Source organism: Tiliqua scincoides, chromosome 1 (assembly GCF_035046505.1).
Source record: "Tiliqua scincoides isolate rTilSci1 chromosome 1, rTilSci1.hap2, whole genome shotgun sequence".
In the NCBI taxonomy this organism is placed as follows: domain Eukaryota; kingdom Metazoa; phylum Chordata; class Lepidosauria; order Squamata; family Scincidae; genus Tiliqua; species Tiliqua scincoides.
This window is the reverse complement of record NC_089821.1, coordinates 146,260,369-146,271,712: the sequence shown is the minus strand read 5'-3', so window position 1 is coordinate 146,271,712 and position 11,344 is coordinate 146,260,369. Positions and strand designations below refer to the sequence as shown.

At 46.0% G+C, this 11,344-nt stretch overlaps 1 pseudogene; it reads left to right on the top strand.

The window, feature by feature from the left end:
- Positions 1–10,973: 10,973 nt before the first annotated feature.
- LOC136638323 (5S ribosomal RNA) lies at positions 10,974–11,090 on the top strand (annotated as a pseudogene).
- The last annotated feature ends 254 nt before the right edge of the window (positions 11,091–11,344 follow it).

Genomic DNA, 11,344 nt, shown 5'->3' with positions numbered 1-11,344 from the left:
ACATAAAGCCCTCATTCAGTGCCACAAAGGCTCCTGACAGTGATGAATACCAAATAGGAGAATTAGGTGGTTTATAGGAGAATATGTCATTGTGCAATCTCTGTCTCTCTGTCCCTTTTATCTCCCCTTCTGCTCATTTTCAGTGCTTTCACGTAAGGGGTTTGCTGCTGCTTTCTCTTGTGAATTTTCTTTTTCTGACTTCTGTTTGAGTGGGGGGGGACACAGTCTTCAAAAGAAAAGGTTGGGGGAGCGAGTGGAAGTCGTTGAAGATTTTATGTCAGCTATTGTTTCCACTGGCCTCCTCTGAAATGCTGGGGATATCTGTTAGTTTTGTGAACTGATGAAAAGCCCACTACGAAAAAAAAATCACAGTGCAAAAGAAGTTGCACTCCTAGAGTACTGGTAATTCATCTCTATTCTCTTGTGCATTGCTGGGCACAGGAATCTACTGTCGCTGGGAGCTCTTTGAAATAAGAAAAATAGGCCTCTCTCAGTGTGAGACTGCAACAGAAGCATCTCGGGTTCCTTCTAGATTAGCATGACTTTCAGGGAAGGTGCATTTTTAAGGGTCTGCTAACTGTGATGGATCAAATTAATGCTTCATTTCTGCTTTTGTATCATGAAGAAATGATTGGAGGCCGGTGGGGGATTGAGAATCCTGATATAGAGAGGTGCAAATTTCCTCCATTCCAGTCTATTGTCCTTTGGTGGGTTTGTTCTGCTTCATATCCTGCTCTACCTGCCTTCTGATTGACTTGGAAAATCTAATATTAATGTTAGGAATGGGCATGGGTGTCGTTTGCTTCAGTTTTCAGTCCACATATTGATTTTCTTTCAGGTTACTAATGAGGACTATGAACACACCACATAAGACAGTCGCTGGTTGGGGAGAACAATAACAGAGGTGAGGTCTGACGGCTGTGGGTGGGTGTCTACCTGATTGCATCATCACTCCAGCTCTGGAAGATGTTGAAGAGCACCCCTCTGGCCCACTCCCCTCCACTACACCCCTGATCCTCACAGTGAGAATTATGTATTTGTGTTGCACCGTTGAAGCATGATCCTGTTTTCATGTGCCTATTATAAATACTATGCCCAGATTTTCACTGAGCATGAGAACTGCATGGAAGCGAGTATACTGTATATTCAAATCATATCCCAAGGCACAAGCTGTAGTTCCCTAATATGGATGTAGCCAAAACAGTATCACTAAGAAATGAGCTAAACGTGACAAGGGAGGATCTGATTGTGAAAAATTGGAACTCCCCACACCATGTAAAGCAGACAAAGAATTAAAAACGCCTACTACTTTGGGTAACATGTTTTATAAGAACCAAGCCAGTGAAATGTGTATTAATGGAATCCAGTGCATTTAAATCCTTTGGTGATAAGAACCATATCAAAAGAAATAAGGCCAATTTTGCAGGCACAAATTCACCCTTGGATCCACTGATCCCCTGCACTCAAGAAGAAGGAAGGCTGGTTCACGAACAGAATGAAACCTGAAACCAGAAGTTTCCCTGCAAACCTTCTCACAGCTGGGTTAGCATGTGAGAATACTTTTAATATGATCATAATTGCTTTTTAGACAGGCTTCTATGTGAAGTTCTAATTCTCAGCGTTTGTAATTGTTCTGCATTTCATTACTGTGGGTGTTGGATCATCCCCTTACTGCAATCAAATGAATAAGAAATAAGACTGATTTCAGAATCAAGTCACAGGTGAAAAAGCAGGTTCGAAATGGTATCTCTCCCTCCAGTTCTCTATCTTTTTTATACACGTACACATTCTGGCGGTATAATTAAAATGAACATTTCAGTTTAATTTTAAATTTATCATTTGGCTTTTGTACCCAGTTTTTTGAAGAAGGGGAGGGGGAAGTATGTAGGACTTTCACTTTCAAAATACGTATCTGTCATTCCAGAATTTTAATTCCTTGACCAAACTTCAGAAATATTGATTGAGCCTTCCCCAGAATGTAAGGTTGGCCATGCATTTTCCTTCTTTGGAATTCCTTATATCCTCTGATAATGTCATTTATCTGATTGGCAACACAGAGAAAGAAAAGGAATAGAATGACACACAGCCTGGAATTCCAGACCTTTTTTTTTTGTCTTCTCCCCAGAGCAGAAGTGAGGCTCCCTGTAGAAATCAGTGAACAAGATTCTAGCATAGTTGTGACTGGACCAGTTATGGACCTGGCCCCTGTGCTATCTCGGGGCGCAGGACCACAGCATGACACCCCCTTGCATCACGCCACCCTCCCCCCCAGGAATATTTACCTAGCCATACGGAGCCTAACCACTCCAAAAGCCTTCTGAGGCTTCTGAAGCGCTCTTAAACAGTACTTCCAGTTTTTGACAGTAACCCAGAGTGCCCGAAAAGTCTCAGAAGGCTTTCAGAATGGTTAGGAATTTTGTGCGAGGTTTCCCCTGCCCGCGGAATGGCTCTGGAGGGCAGGTGGAGGCAGCACGGTGGGCAGAAGTAGAGGCGGTGGCACAGCAGATGTGGTGATGCCACCCCCACAAGACCCACAGGCATGGCGCCTGGGGCTTTTGCCCCCCCCCGCTCCTCCCAGGCCCACCACCGGACCGGACAACAGTCTGTCCACCTAGAAACAAAAGATAGTAGGAAAGAGAAGGCATTCATACTCTTTCTAAACAAGTTCTCAATTTGCATGAATTTTTTTTTTAGCTTGAAACATGTGTGCAAATTAATGGAATGCAGTGCTTGCATTCAAACACTTGCAATCAAACACTTGATTTGTGCTGGGGTGTGTGTCTGTGGGGCAACTGCAGTAGACTTAGGGCCCAATGCTATCCAACTTTCCAGCACCGGTGCAGCTGCAATGCAGCCCCAAGGAAAGAGAACATATGTCCCCATATCTTGAGAGGGTCTCTGTGACTGCCTCCCCACTACAAAATGCAGCACACGCCCCATTAGAATGGCTGTACCGGGACTGGAAAATTAGATAGGTTTGGGCCCTTATTTATTTGTATATTACAGTTTTTATATACCTTTCTCATAGACTGGAGTCTTGAAGAATCAAGGCGGTTGACATAGGGAGGTTTTTCAAATGGGTTTTTAAGAGTGCTGCAACCTTTAGGCTGTGTTTTGTCTGTGCATGCGGGGTGGATTTTTTGGTTGAAAATCCAGTCTCAAGAGTGCTTCTTAACTGCAATATTAACAGACAATTACATTGCAGGGCTGCCTTGAGCCACTCTCTCCCAGCCACAGCCAACCCAGCATCATGGGGTTAATGGACTGTATTGGCATGGCCCTGTAATTTTAAACACAAAATCTACCTGAAATAAAATTTAAGTTAGAAAGCGTGTAAATTACTGGTTTTGCTGTTGACTTTTCATTTGGGGTGGATGCTTTGGTGCCCAGTGAGTGTCAAAAACCTGGATGTCTCCAATCATTTCTATGGGTAGATTTTCTAGCGGGGTCTTCGGCCATCTTCCAGTGTGCAGGAGGCTGCTCCGACCTTCCCACCAGCAGCCCAGCAGCATGTTTCTTTCCAACTGTAAAGCAGTTCTTGCTGGTGCAGTATTCATTGTGCCATCGCCCAGCCCAATCAGGATTGGGCCACAAAACTAATTTCTTTTAATGACTCAATTAGAAGCAAATGCATCCATTTAAACGCCTCTCTGCAAGCAAAAGGGCTAAGAAAATTGCTGAAACTCTCACATTTAAGGTTTCAGATCTTCTGCTTCTAAAATTGCTGAATAGCGAGACTGTGGCAAGATTGGACCCTTCATACCCCCAAGAATCTTTCTGGATCTTTTCTATAATTTGACAAATTGATAGGAAACATGGTGGTGTCTGTGAGCACCTTGGTTGGGGAGTGGGGTGGGAGCCAAGAGGCTCATGGGAGGTGGACATCTGTGCCACTGAAGGGGATGGCAAGGGATGGCTTCATTTGCCATGTCAGGGCAATGGGTTTGCTTGGCAAATTCCTGAAAAGTTAGTTACAGTAGGAGGCTACTCCTAGCCAAGGAAAAGGAGATAGGAAGTAGGCCTAGTTTGGGAGCTGGCAATGAAAGGCAGAGAAAGGCTGAAGCAGAACTCCCTACAGCTCTGCAATGAATCACAGGGACGGTTAAGAACCAAGAGTTCTTGCCAACCCGCTACAATCCATTTGAGGCCACAATCGGAGGGCAAAAGAACAGTTGCTAGTCAGGGCCAGCTTTAGGAGTGCAGGACCCAATTGGAAACATTTTTGTGGAGCCCCAGAGTCACGGCCAAGGTCTGTAGGTTCTTAGATATATAAATAAAATTTCTTATAGCCTTTATATATCTGTGGTAGAATGGAAAGCAATCCAAATGTGTGCTTAAGAAGTGCATGTGAGTTAATGGACCAAATGGATCAAAGCACATTTTAATACTAAACTGCATACAAGACAAGAATAGATTACCCTAACACGGGGCATCCCTTCGGTGGAGGGCCCAACTGGGAACAATTGGCCCAACTGTCTTAAAGTTGGCTCTGTTGCCAGTCCCTTCCAAGCTCTGTTCTCCCACATCACCGGTAAAATGTAACACTGGGTGATGACTAGAAGGACATCACCGTTGTCATCATCCCACACACACACAAATGTTCATTGAGGTTTTCTCATGTGGAGAGAAGAACAAGCCTACAGCAGCCTTGCTGCATTACACCTTCCTTGTGTCTGCCTGTAGCATGCTGGGGAAAGAAATAACATATTCCCCCATAACTGGAAACCCCTCAGGGGTCCTCTTGAAAGTGCTTGGTAAACATTCAGAATGCAACCATCATCAAAGTGATTCTGAATGGAGGATAATTTGATTCGGTTACATGAGCAGGAGAAGCATTTTGTTTAGTATATGATGGGTTTCCCCTCCTTTTGGATGGAATTTTCCTTTTGTAGGTCATGGTGGGATGACTGTGTGGAAAACAAATCTTTCTCTCCTTTTTGCCTCTTGCTTGTAAAAATGCCCACAAAACACAAACATGAGGTTCAGGCACATGATGTATACATTTGATCCACTTCCCGTTTGTATAAATGGGTCAAATTTTCACTGTCACCACAGGCAATTTTATTGTCCCACCACTGCAGTAACCAGTTGGCTTTTTTCATTAATCAAGTTGATGAGCAATCTATTAATGCAAAAGTTTGCAGAGGCAAAAGAACCGAGTGAGAGCTATGTTAATTTCAGGGCCTGGTGGTAGAAATATTTGTTTTTCCACTAAAAATAAATTGAGAGGCAAGTTCATTCATTCATTTTCTGATCACTGAGCATCAAGAAGGAAGAACTGTTACAGTCCTGGACCGTGCTGTTTCTTATTAAGAGAGACCATTGTGGCACAGTTTGTGAGAAGCTAAACAGGATCAAGTGCCACTAGATGGCACTGAAACTTATGAAGCATGTGTCAGGCTATTAAAACATCCCTATATAGTTCACCTTCTGGAAACAATCCCATAGTAGGCTTCTTGTATTCTGGCCCACATCTGAATCTCGTAGGCCTTGTCCACCAGTTGAGGTAATCCAGGCCTGTCTCCAGATTTTTCTTGCTCCCAGCAATGGGAATTGAGGCTCCCCTGTCAACACCCACTTTGGAGGGCAGAATGAATGAGGACAGTAAGGAGATGGCAAATGGGATCGTAATAATAATGAAACGAAACTAATTTCAGAGCGCTTCTGCCAATCTGGGTGCCAGCAGCACTGCACTGGAGGGAGTTTTACTGGGTAAGCTTTTTAATGAAGGAGGGGTATACTGCAGTTTCAGATTTTACTACGAGATGTGTAGGAGAGGAAACTTTGGCACAGAACGGAGAGTGACTTCACAATCTAGCATTGAGGTTTTAAAGGATATTAGAATTCCGGCAGGTAATTGTCCTTGGAAAACTTCATTAAGGAGGTGAAAACATGGGATTGTGCTCCAGTTCAGTCATCAGAAATCCACAGATGGGTCCTAGTACCTCTGTTGTGGGGTCGGAGGAGGAAGTGAAATGTTGCTGTAAGCTGATTTTTTTTTTTTTTTAAGGTTTTCTATTTTGTAAACAAATCCATCTGGAACTACTAAACTTTTCCAAGCCAAACCAGGCCCTTGCCACCTCCACACACCCCAGCCTGCCTGAAAGGATTCCAGCTGCAACCATTGCTTTCCATTGCTCTGCAGAATTGGGATGTGATCACACCACCTCTGGGCCAAAAGAGAACACAATCACTCACTCTGAGTCATTACATAAGCTGGAGTATGTGATTTATTAAACCACAAAAAAATAGGTTACATTAACACTAAGAGTCTAACTTGAAGCCACAGAAGGAGCAACATCCAGAGTTAAGAGTGGGACTCTCTGCTTCCTGGATTTTGACTTGCCTGTGTTTTCTTCTGCGAACTGTGATATCACCTCGTATTAGGAGATTCCCATAGTGCAGCTGATTGAGATAAAGGCAGAAATATAACACACTTTAAAAACATTGGGTCATTTGCTTTATTTTAAGAGCATTGAAGTCAAGTCTAAGTACAGTGTTTAATGATGTCATTTTCCTGAGGACATGACAGGGAATCTATTGTATTCTGCAGAGGTTGTAATATCCCATGCATTCAATAGAATTAAAATAAAAAACAGATTAAGATTTTTTTTTTTTGTCCTCTAACTTGTGCTTCATACTCTGTGAAATGAAAAGACAGTTTTCCTTATTCATTCTGCACCCCCCCTCCCCAATTTGGAAAGCCACCTGGACTTTGGGTAGTTGATCGTATGCTACCGGGGATCTTCATGGCAGCTGTGGCAAGCAAGCCAGGCATAAGAAAAGTCATTTCGCTTCTCCCCTCTCTTTCAAAATACAGAGCTAATATAGACTATAGGTCAGATTCAGAAGTTCTCATTGGCAGTTGTGTGCAGGAGGAATGGTGTCGGGGCCATCCAGGTCACTGGCCAATGGCCCATGCACATCAGAAGGCCAACCTAGCCAGGCTGCCCCCCAATTTTTAGTTCTGTTTGCAATGCACAGTGTGACATGCAAGGGTTGGTGGATGGCACCATACAGGCTCACGTGCAGAGTTTTGCCCTGAGCCTCCAGCAACCTGGCTGTGGAGACAAGGATCTGAGCACTGTGGCACTAATCCCCAAAGAAGAGACATATGACAAAATATCTCTTCTAAGAAACCATCTTCAGAGGCCCTCTTCTTAGTCCCCCATCTTCTGCCACCTGAAATCAGATAGATAGTGATGGAAAAATGGTCTTCTCACTTGTGGGGCCCATGATGTGGAAAGCCCTCCCTGGTGATGCCTGCCTGGCATGGAATTTGATGTCCTTTTGTCCTTTTTTCTTTGCCCAGACCTTCTTCACACATTTTAGGTGAATTGCTTTCATTCCAATGATAATACTGCTTGCTTTTGTTGTTTCATTGGAGCTTAATTCTATGGATTCTCCTAGTGGTGTGCAGAAACCCCTTTAGAAATTTCACTGTTCTGTTCCAGGAACTCATTTGGCTTCCTTGAACATTCTGAAATGTTTCTCCCTGCTGGGAAAGAGCCCTGAAATTTACTCCCAATTTCCCTTTTTTTTACATGTCAGTACCAATTCTAGTTTTTCTCAGCTATTAGCTCTCTTAGGTAGTTTCTGTAACAGAAGGGCAATGCACAAATGTCTCCAATCAAATAAATAAAAATAATTCACAGGGAAACAGTGTTAAACCAGAAGCAGTTCTTTCTAAGCTCTCTTCTGTCCATAGCATTTTGGAATCTTTTACTCCCTGAGCAAAGTCATCCTGAGGGGGTCTGACATCCTGAGGGGGTTGGTGTCGTCGTCCCCCCCACAGGCTAGCCCTGCCCCCTCTGGGCCATGCCTGCATACCAAACACTTCTGGGCCACCTAGCTCTTGAGCAAGCTCCAGCACTATCTCAGGTGTCCCAGAAGTCCAGCCAGTCACGCAAGCTTACCCAGAGCCCGAGCTCGCCAGTGCCTTTGTCCCTGTCAAGAATCTGCCTTACCTGACGGATCCACATATGACGTCCCAGCTCCCAGAATTCCCACTGCCCCTGCAGACGCTTGTGGAAGTGGGCAGGAGAATAGGGCCTTGGTCGGTGCGCCATGTCTCCAGACTGCCCAGAGCTCAAGCTCACCACTGCCTATGTCCCTGTCCAGGATCTGGCATTCCTGAAAGGGCAAAACACTGCCCCCAGCTCCTGGACTTCCCACCATGGTTGCAAATGCTTGTCAACAAGGCTCAGACACTTCATGTTCTCGTCAACAAGTACACAAAGTGATGACAACGGTCTCCTGAGTGGGCTGAAGAATGCTGAGATCTTCTCATTCTTGAGGGACAAGAAGCAGCTGGCAGTGATTCCATACTTTTGCAGCTGGCACTGCAGGAGACATTTTAGTGTCACTCTTCCAGAGGGTGACACCTGGTGCAAGTTACACCCCCCATGACACCTGGCACGGACTGTACCACCTAGTGATGCTGCATGTTCATGAGTTCCCCTTGACCATTCCCATCCATCTCAATTGCGCAACAAGAAGCACATATTGAGAGACACAGAAAACATCTGCCCTAGAATCAATAGAATAGAACACATGTGCTCAACAGCTGGTTATTATACAGCTAAGAGCGCAATCCTAGCACACCCTTGTGCTGGTGCAAGTCCCTTGCTCAGGCCCAAAAGGATCGGAAACGTGCCGTAAAGCACGTTTGCGCCTCCTCTAGAGTCAGCTTGGCCAGTGCAGGATGTGCGCCAGCCCACGGAGGCTGAATCCAGCCCCTGTGCCAACTCTGACAGGGAACCTTGCGTAAGGCGAGCTTGGCTGATGCAAGGGTCTGGGGTGGGTGGGAAGGGGGTGGGGAGGGAGACGTTCTGGAGCAGCGGGAGGAAAGGTGGAGGACTGTCCGGGGGGTGGGTGGGGGAGGCGGGAGGGAGGCAAGGAGTTGGGGGGAGGGAGGCACTTCAGGGTGGAGGGAGGGCGGGCGGAGGGCGCTCGTGGGGGGAGGGCAGGGAACGGGAGGTGGGGCTGGGACCCGGCAGATATGTCAGATCCTAGCCGCTGTTCCCAAGCAGCTCAGAACGGCTGCAGACCGCTCTGTTCTCCTCAGACATATGCCACCTCCAGAGGTGACGCAAGTCCGAGGAGATCCACTGGGGCTGCAGTGATTTATCCCGGGGTAAGGGGAAGAGTTTCCCCTTACCTCCGGCTGAGTCACTTTGGGCCTCTATCTTGCACTGCATACAACCCTCCTGGCCTGCCTGTTTCAGAGCAAGATAGGATTGTGCTGTAAGTTAAAAAGGAGGGGCAATATTCAGGAACACCTTCAGCAGTGTCAAAAGGCTTCCCCCCTTTCTGTTTACAGATCATTACAATATGAACCTGTTTTATTCACCTGTCTAGTCATCCACGCCGCTACATTTAGCTTGAAGAATTGACCTCAGCGGTTGAGGCACACCACAGCCCTGCAAGTTGGAGTGGTACATTCCTTCAAGCACAGAAGGGGCCCAGAATGCATCCATTCAAAAGAGACAGCTGGCAGTGGGCTTTGAAAGTGATGTCCTGTGGGATTTCAGCAAGTGAAAAGGCTTCGCAATCCTCAGAGGCTGCCTTTTCAAAGCCAGGTGGCCAGTTTGCTCCTTCATCCCAGCCTCTATTTATCAGGAGGTTTTTTGGGTGTTACCTGAGCCCTTTGGATAAACAGGGTTGCTTTGTGTGCTGATTGTTCCCAGGAAATAATACAGCAGCCCTTTGAAGTCATGATGGCCTATTGTATGAAAGCTCCAATGGGGCTCTTCAGTGTGCTTACAGGCCCGGGAACTGCTCTCAGCAACAGTGGTTTTTCCACTTACATAACTCCACTATCTGCTGTAGGGTTACTAGTTTACACCAGGAAAATTCAAACAGCCAGATTAGGCTGCAGGTGTCGATCCTTTTCACTTGCTCTCTGCTCCCCACTTACATTCAATGGTATCAGAGAAGCTGCAGCAGATTCTCACATACTAAACCACAGCAAGAAGAAACTGTTACTGGTGAAGTGTTGGCGTTCAACAAAGGCCTAATTCTGCAAGAATGTGACCTGTACAATTTCGCCCCAATCAGATGCTGAAGAAGCAGTCCTTGAGGATGGAATGCATGATGTGACATTTTGTACGCTGGCATCACTCTTTCCACCAAATGGACCCTGCCGTATGATGCCGTATACATTTCTGCATCTGCTCTGCACCCAGGTGAAGGACCAGCACGTCTGTACACAGCTGCCAGGAAGCTTAAGGGGATCAGGTATATTACTAGCTGTCTGGACTTGCTCCGGCAGTGTTTCTTCCACCGCTTATAATATTCCCCCATTGTAGCTATAGCCTGTGGGCACAATCACATGATTATGAATGGTCCATGATAGCAACTGCAGTATTCAGGCAGCCCTGCTAACTTCTATTCCAGCCATGTCAGGTCATGGTGAGATGACTGTGCTTGTGTGCAGCCCAGGGTTGAATTTTGCTTTTGGCATCCCACCTTAATCCACGTCTATGCCACCTTAAAGGTGGGTTGGTGGTGGCAGGACCTGATGCTGCTTCTTGTAACATCAAAAGGAAAACTTGTGTCTCTTTTGTGGTCATAAGAACAGCCCCACTAGATCAGGCCATAGGCCCATCTAGTCCAGCTTCCTGTATCTCACAGCGGCCCACCAAATGCCCCAGGGAGCACACCAGATAACCTCATCCTGGTGCCCTCCCTTGCATCTGGCCTTCTGACATAGCCCATTTCTAAAATCAGGAGGTTGCACATACACATCATGGCTTGTACCCCGTAATAGATTTTTCCTCCAGAAACTTGTCCAATCCCCTTTTAAAGGCGTTCAGGCCAGATGCCGTCACCACATCCTGTGGCAAGGAGTTCCACAGACCAACCACACGCTGAGTAAAGAAATATTTTCTCTTGTCTGTTCTAACTCTCCCAAAACTCAATTTTAGTGGATGTCCCCTGGTTCTGGTGTTATGTGAGAGTGTAAAGAGCATCTCAGCAACTGTTACCCTGCACATGCCTGATCTCATCTGATCTCAGAAGCTAAGCAGGGTCAGGCCTGGTTAGTACTTGGATGGGAGACCGCCTGAGAATACTGGGTGCTGTAGGCTTAAACAATAGTCTTTCGAGACTGGAGGTTGCCAACCATTTTATCCACTCTGTCCATCCCCTGCATAATTTTGTATGTCTCAATCATGTCCCCCTCAGGCGTCTCTTTTCTAGGCTGAAGAGGCCCAAACGCCGTAGCCTTTCCTCATAAGGAAAGTGCCCCAGCCCCGTAATCATCTTAGTCGCTCTCTTTTGCACCTTTTCCATTTCCACTATGTCTTTTTTGAGATGCGGCGACCAGAACTGGACACAATAC